Below are 8,465 nucleotides of genomic sequence, written 5' to 3'. Positions count from 1 at the left end.
CTATCTGAATCATGAAAGTTTAATTTTGACTAGACTGTCTGTTTAAGCTAAGATTATTACAGAACCAAGACAATTAAAACCTTTTTTTTATCTCTTACGTTATTGCTTCTTTTACATTAGATACACTCTATTGCTAATGAAACCTGTATTTGCCCCTTTCATATTATTATAAAATGGCTTGTTAATAAAATATACACATTTAGTAGCAGAAATGGAGCATCAGGTCTCTTCAAGCAACCCACATATAAAACTGACACTGCCCACCTAAATATTACCTTTGTATGTGTAATACACATATCTACCACTAGATGGACAAATTTATTTAAAAAAATACAACTGATACAAATAGATTGTTGTTTCACCACACCCAAACAAGTTATTTTTTCACAGCTACATACAGCATAGCAAGGATAGAAGTGTATTTAAATTTTATCTAATAGCATTTTTGATGTCATAAATGTGTTATTTCTACTGCAGGTGACTTGTGAAGTATATGCCAGTAGGGCTTCAGAAGTGTGTATCTGACAAAGGTAAAAATCAAGTTGATTATTCACTATTTCAGCTCTTTCGTATTCAAAGAATGAAACTTAAAGGGACAGTTAACACTTTGTAAACTCAAATGTTGAATTATGTATAGTAAAATCAACTTTGCATTTTTGCCCATATTTTTTTGTAATTTCAAATGATGTTAGAGGAAGACCTGTTGCTTTTGTGGAAAACTGAGCTACCTAGAAAGGCCAAATATACTGTAAATTCTGTAATCTGCAAATTTAATAGGCTATTAAAACACTTTATAGCATTTTGAAAACCTAGGGCTTGATCCAATCTAAATCGTCGCCCGCAAAAGCCGGCGACGCCAAAATCTGCGCGGGTTTGGTATCCTATATACGGCGTAACCTAGAAGTTACGCTCATATATTTCTGCCGTCGGCCGTAGTTTTTTTGGCCATAAACAGGTATACCAAACCAGCGCAGTTTGGTATCCAATATACAGCGTAAGGACTTACGTGGCGAAAATGGAGAAATCTTACTCCATTTTCACCTCGCCACAAAAAGCAGCCGTAAGAAGCCTTACGCTGACTATTGGAGCCCCGTAACTACCTAAACTACCTGGAAAATAAACCTAACACCTAACGCATGCGCAATGTCTATCTACCTGTCAACCGCGATCCCCCGCCGCAATCCCTAATAAAGTATTTAACCCCTAAACCGCCGCTTCTGGACCCCGCCGCCATCTACATAAACTAACCCCTTACTGTGAGCCCCTAAAACCGCCACCATCTAACTGATCTATCCCCTAATGTGAACCCCTAAAACCGCCGCCATCTACCTGATCTATCCCCTAATGTGAACCCTTACACCGCCGCCATCTATATAAAAATTATTAACCCCTAATCTAATCCCCCTATACCGCCGCCAGCTATATTAATATTATTAACCCCTAATCTAATATCCCTAAAGTAATAAGCTCTATTACCAGCCCTTAAAAGGGCCTTTTGCGGGGCTTTGCCCCAAAGTAAACAGCTCTTTTGCCCTATAACCTGCCCTCCCTAGACCGCCGCCACCTATATTAATAGTATTAACCCCTAATGTAAGCCCCTTACACCGCCGCCATCTATGTTAAAATTATTAACCCCTAATTTAATCTACCTACCCCGCCGCCAGCTATATTATCTATATTAACCCTAAGTATATTATAGTTAATATAGTTATTACATTATATATATTAACCCTAATTATATTAGGGTTAATATAGTTACTATAGTCTTCATCCCGGCGATGTCTTTATCCAAGCGGCAGCAAAGTCTTCTTCCATCCGGCAGCATCTTCCATCAAGCTGCATCTTCAATCTTCTTTCTTCGCTCCTCCGATGCGGAGCATCCATCCCGGCCGACGACTGAACGACGAATGAGGTACCTTTAGATGACGTCATCCAAGATGGCGTCCGTCGAATTCCGATTGGCTGATAGGATTCTATCAGCCAATCGGAATTAAGGTAGGAAAAATCTGATTGGCTGATTCAATCAGCCAATCAGATTGAGCTCGCATTCTATTGGCTGATCGGAACAGCCAATAGAATGCGAGCTCAATCTGATTGGCTGATTGGACTTGAATCTGATTGGCTGATTCAATCAGCCAATCAGATATTTCCTACCTTAATACCTTAAAGGTACCTCATTCGTCGTTCAGTCGTCGGCCGGGATAGATGCTCCGCGTCGGAGGAGCAAAGAAAGAAGATTGAAGATGCCGCTTGATGGAAGATGCCGCCGGATGGAAGAAGACTTTGCTGCCGCTTGGATAAAGACATCGCCGGGATGAAGACTTCTTCTTTGCCGCTTGGATAAAGACATCGGCCGGATCGGATGAGGAGTTCGGCCCGTTTGGGTGAAGACAAGGTAGGGAGATCTTCAGGGGGGTAGTGTTAGGTTTTTTTAAGGGGGGTTTGGGTGGGTTTAGAATAGGGGTATGTGGGTGGTGGGTTGTAATGTTGGGGGGGGTCGTGTTCTTTTTTTTTACAGGCAAAAGAGCTGTTAACTTGGGGTAAATACCCAGCAAAAAGCCCTTTTAAGGGCTGGTACAGAGCTGGGTATTTTATAATTTATAATAGGGTAGGGAATTTTTTATTTTGGGGGGCTTTATTATTTTATTAGGGGGCTTAGAATAGGTGTAATTAGCTTAAAATTGCTGTAATCTTTTTTTTTTGTAATTTAGTGTTTGTTTGCTTTTGTAATTTAGTTTAGTTCATTTAATTGTATTTTTAGATAGATATTTGTAGTTTATTTAATTTATTGATAGTGTAGGTGTATTTGTAACTTAGGTTAGGATTTATTTTACAGGTAATTGGGTAATTATTTTAACTAGGTAGCTATTAAATAGTTAATAACTATTTAATAGCTATTATACCTAGTTAAAATAATTAACAATTTACCTGTAAAATAAATATAAACCCTAACATAGCTACAATGTAATTATTAATTATATTGTAGCTATCTTAGGGTTTATTTTATAGGTAAGTATTTAGATTTAAATAGGAATATTTTAGTTTATAATATGAATTAGATTTTTTTAATAAGAATTTAGTTAGGGGTGTTAGATAGAGTTAATATAGTTAATATAAATACTATAGTAACTATATTAACTATATTAACCCTAATATAATTAGGGTTAATATAGTGAATATATATAATATAATAACTATATTAACTATAATATACTTAGGGTTAATATACATAATATAGCTGGAGGCGGGTTAGGTAGATTAAATTAGGGGTTAATAATTTTAATATAGATGGCGGCGGTGTAAGGGGCTTACATTAGGGGTTAATACTATTAATATAGGTGGCGGCGGTGTAGGGAGGGCGGGTTATAGGGCAAAAGAGCTGTTTACTTTGGGGCAAAGCCCCGCAAAAGGCCCTTTTAAGGGCTGGTAATAGAGATAATTATTTTAGGGGGATTAGATTAGGGGTTAATATAGATAATATAGCTGGCGGCGGGGTAGGGGGATTAGATACTGGTTAATATAGTTTAATATAGCTGGCGGCGGGGTAGGAGCTCACATTAGGGGGTAGGTAACATAGATGGCGGCGGTGTTAGGGCTCACTTTAGGGGGTTATAGATTTAATATAGCTGGCGGCAGGGACCGGGAGTGGCGGTTTAGGGGTTAATAACTTTATTAGGTGGCGGCGGGGTCCGGGAGCGGCGGTTTAGGGGTTAATACATTTTTTATTGTTAGGATAGTGAGGGGGGATAGCGGATAGAGGGTTAGACGTGTCGGGCTTACTTGGGGGAGGCGTGTTAGACAGTACGGGAGATTTAGACTTTAGTCAGGTTTTGTAGGCGCCAGCAGTTTCTAAAGTGCCGTAAGTCACTGGCGACTCCAGAAATTTGTACTTACGCAGATTTCTGGACATCACTGGTTTATCCGACTTACAGCACTTTAGCAACTGCCGGCGGAGTTTATAGGATAGCTCGAGTTGCGAGCTGAAACTACGGGCGGCGGGGGGTCTCTCGCTTGCGCCGCAAACTACGCCGTATATCGGATCGCGCCCCTAGATTACAATTTTCACTTCTGGCTCCTTAATGGAGTGCAGGAGAAAGCAGAAATTTGAAATAATAGCCAGAAGTATTTAAAGTGCCATAAAACATTTATATTATGTGCATATAAAAGGATTAACTGAGGTAAAACAGTGTGTGGAAAAAAAAAGTGGAAAAAAATCTTTTAAGTATTTAAATAAAATTTCCAAAAGTATACAAAATGACTTACACTTTACTGTTGCCAAGTGTAGCCTGCTCCACCACCTTATCAGTATCTTACTCCAAGCCTTGTAGTTTCACGTATCAAAGTGTGCATGTGAGGATAATTACTTATGCAAGTAAGGGGGGTTGAGAAGAAACAGCAGGTACTGCTATTGTTTATTGCCAAGAGGCTTGCTTGTTTCCATGGGGACAATGTCACATGCTTTGTGAAAGCTTCAGCATTATACTGTGCACTATTTTAGTCAGGTGTCATGTGACGCTGTCCCCGCATGTGTACGAGTGCATTCTGCAGAATCTATGTCCTGGATAGCACTTTCTATATATGGAAATGCCCAGGGGGGAGCTTACTTTAAACAAAACTATGCCTGAATTAAAGGGGTTAATGGGGGTTAAAACAGAAACTGTTTTGAAGGTAAGGTTTGGCTGCATTATATATTTAGAAACTTATGTTAGTTCATACTGTTTTATGTCCCTTTAAAAGTCCATAAAGTCTGAAATTTTGAGAGCTGGTAGTGCACATGTCAGGTTTAAAAACCCATTTGACATAAGCAGATGTAATAACCATGGCTAGTAGTGTCTTCTCCAGTTGCAAGACTTGATTGGGTGAAGTTAAACATAATGAAAATGATAATGAACATTTTCAAACTCCCCCAGTATGTTAGCTTATTGCAAGACTGCAGAAAAATTGTGTTATTACAAGGTGTTTTTTGTCCACTTAAACTGTGCTACACAAAATACACAACTTGCATGCATAAGTTTGTATAGGAGCTCTTCATAGAATGTTATATTTATATCCCATACAATAAATACATGCAGTAAGTTCTTGCCACCTACCTTGATGTGTGAGGGAGATAAAATCTCTGGACAAAATAAAAAGCACCTTTGTGCCGAGTGGTGCACGTGTTCACCATTACAACTATGTGTGTGTCTCTGCATGAGACCCCTCATTTATCTCTCCAAAATATATTATTGTGCCCATCTAAGGGCTAGATTATAAGTGCAGTGCTCCACTTTGTCTTTTTACCACACATATTACAAGTTGAAAGTAAAAGTTTTTGCTAAGAAGGGCAGAGAGGGAAGGTAGATCACTGCATTAGTCCACTACCACAAAACTGGCTGGAGTCCAATGGCACAAGTAACCACCATTGCAAAAGTGGGTACCTGCAGCTTAGGTTGACCAATGATTCTCTGGTTCCTCTGTGTTATACAGAGGCGGAGATGGAGGCTCAGTTAACTTCCATCTCACCAAAACCCCTTTGTCTGCATGATGAATACATTCTCATTAACTTGCTGCAGGCAATTGGATTAACACTGCAAATGTTAAACTCTGCTTTCTCATGGATTGTAATAGCTTTGAATTTGAAAAACACAAATCCTACTGCAACAATGTTTGCACCTCTCTTCGGGTGGCATTGGTCCTCATGAAATAAAGTTATTGCATGACATGGTTAAGATCGATAGTGGATCGCAAATATAACAATTATAAATTGCAGAAGTGCCAGGATCTAAACCCACTATAGCTACAGAGATAGCAGGAATATGCCTGGTAGACTTACTCAATAACTGAGGAATGCAAGCTTACACAAGATGTTGATAGATACATGAGAACAAAAAAAGGTTGTTATTCTCAAAATGTGATATCCCAGGAAATGATTACAGTAAAAGATTCTCCATATTTATTTTACTCACTTTTCCTCTTATTTAAAGGGCCATTGTACTAAAAAAAATGTATATTCTATTCCATTAGAGATTGTAATTTTAAGACTATCGACCCTGCACTACTATGTGTGTAACCACTTCAAAGCGGTTAAACACACAGTAGAAATACAGCTCAGGAATCCCAGAGTACTGCTGGTCCCAAGTAGAAAACGCAAACTCATGTCTGTAACTAGCGCAGCTGATTGGATTAGTGACATTTTCCGCTTGGTACCAGCAGTGCTCTTCAAGACCTGATTGGTATTTCTACTGTGTGTTTAACCCCTTTGTGGGGGTTAAACACACAGTAGTGCAAGGTCAATAGTCTTAAAATTACATGTTGCATATAGATCTATTACAATGCAATGCTTATTTATATTTTGTGTGTAGATCTATTACAATGCAGTGCTTATTTGTATTTTGCATGTAGATCTATTAAAATGCAGTGCTTATTTGTATTTTGCATGTAGATCTATTACAATGCAGTGCTTATTTGTATTTTGCATGTAGATCTTTTACAATGCAGTGCTTATTTATTTGTATTTTGCATGTAGATCTTTTACAATGCAGTGCTTATTTGTATTTTGCATGCAGACCTATTACATTGCAGTGCTTATTTGTATTTTGCATGTATATATTTTGCAACTCAGTGCTTTTTTGTATTTTGCATGTAGATCTATTACAATGCAGTGCTTATTTGTATTTTGCATGTAGACCTATTACAATGCAGTGCTTATTTGTATTTTGAATGTAGATCTAATACAATGCAGTGCTTATTTGTATTTTGCATGTAAATCTATTACAATGCAGTGCTTATTTGTATTTTGCATGTAAATCTATTACAATGCAGTGCTTATTTGTATTTTGCATATAGAGATATTACACTGCAGTGCTCAGCTTCTGATATGTACTATGCATATGTAAACATAACTTAAATATCTCTTTAAAATAAAAATGGTCTCCAAAATAACACATTATTATACTTTATAAAATAGATATGAATTGTGCAATTTTAAATTAAATTTTAGGTATGGTCACTTGATGTTATATCAAGGATATGTGTCTGAAGGCAACAACAAAATAATAAAAAATGCTCTAATTATAGTTATTATTATTATTATTATTATTAATTATTATTATTAATAGTTTCTGCTGTAAAAATTGTGCAGTTGCAGGTCAAATAAAAATGGATACAAATAATTTGCTAAATAAAATAAAGTTGGGTATTCAGAACTGTAGAGCATGGCGGATATTTATACCCTACATACACAGGGAGAGGTGTACACTGATGTTATCCTAAACAAGAACATACAGGATATGGGGCTCATTTTAATTACCTTCAAGGTCACAACTCTTGTTGATTTCATCTTTGAGTTCATTGTTTTCTGTGTGCCACAGTTCCTCTGACATCCATACAATGGCTTAAATGCTTTTGCTGTAAATCCGTTTTCCACAGAGGAAGTACAATATTACAGCAGACCATCTTAACAGAGGAAAAGAAACCAATCACTGTATAGGCGAAGGATACTACCATGCTTTCTGCCCCAGTGGTCTCCAACTTACCATCATCTCAAGTGGCCCTAACACAGTTTACTGTTATGGTATTGAACAACAATGTACAACCACAGATGTTTACAGATTGTTTTCCTGGGTTGGGGAATCAAATACAATATAGTTTAGCACCGTATTAATAAGGTGTATGTAATTGTCATCATAATATCTAGAGAGAGTCATGTACCCATTTGAGACAGAAGTCTCTTCATTTTCAAACAAAATATGATATTTGGTTAGGGGTGCCTAAACTTTTGCATACAACTGTATATTGCATTATTAAAGAGACATAAAGCTGTAATAAGTAAATGCTTCAATGCGAGCATTTTGATTATTGCGCTATTTCTTGCAGAGATGTATGTATTTAACTCCTCCAAACTGGGTTAAACACATAGTTAAAATCAGCTTCAGAGCAGCAATGGACTACCCATCCTGAGCTGATCATGGTCAGTAATTGGCATGGCACCTATGCACATTTGATGCCCCTGAATAGTTTAGCTGCCATGGTCAGGACCAGTTGTGCATTGCTGTTCTGGAGCTGAATTAATCGTTGCAGTTTTTAAACAATGATATCACTAAGTATCTGATGAAGGCAGTGGTGATCTCCCTGTTCTTTACTGCCTGTTGCCCAAATTTCCAAGGTGCCTTCAAGTGATTCCCTCTTTACATGTTTAGTGATCAATGCAGGAAGAGGAGATAACAAGGGAGAAAGGGCATTTTTAAAAACATAAAGGTACAAACAGGTAGCAGACGTATAGTTTCTCCGTTCTGTAATCACTGCAATTTAGCTTTGTCATCAACCTTTGCACCTTATATTGTATGGTCTAGAACAGTGTTTTTCAACCAGTGTGCCGTGGCACACTAGTGTGCCGTGAGAGATTCTCAGGTGTGCCGCGGCAGACTGACAACAGTGCGGGGGGTGTTTGAATGAATGTCAATATGTCATGTATAGTTTGTAGGAGG

The sequence above is a fragment of the Bombina bombina genome, chromosome 1 (genome assembly GCF_027579735.1).
Source record: "Bombina bombina isolate aBomBom1 chromosome 1, aBomBom1.pri, whole genome shotgun sequence".
Taxonomy (NCBI): Eukaryota; Metazoa; Chordata; class Amphibia; order Anura; family Bombinatoridae; genus Bombina; species Bombina bombina.
This window is presented reverse-complemented; position numbering follows the sequence as displayed.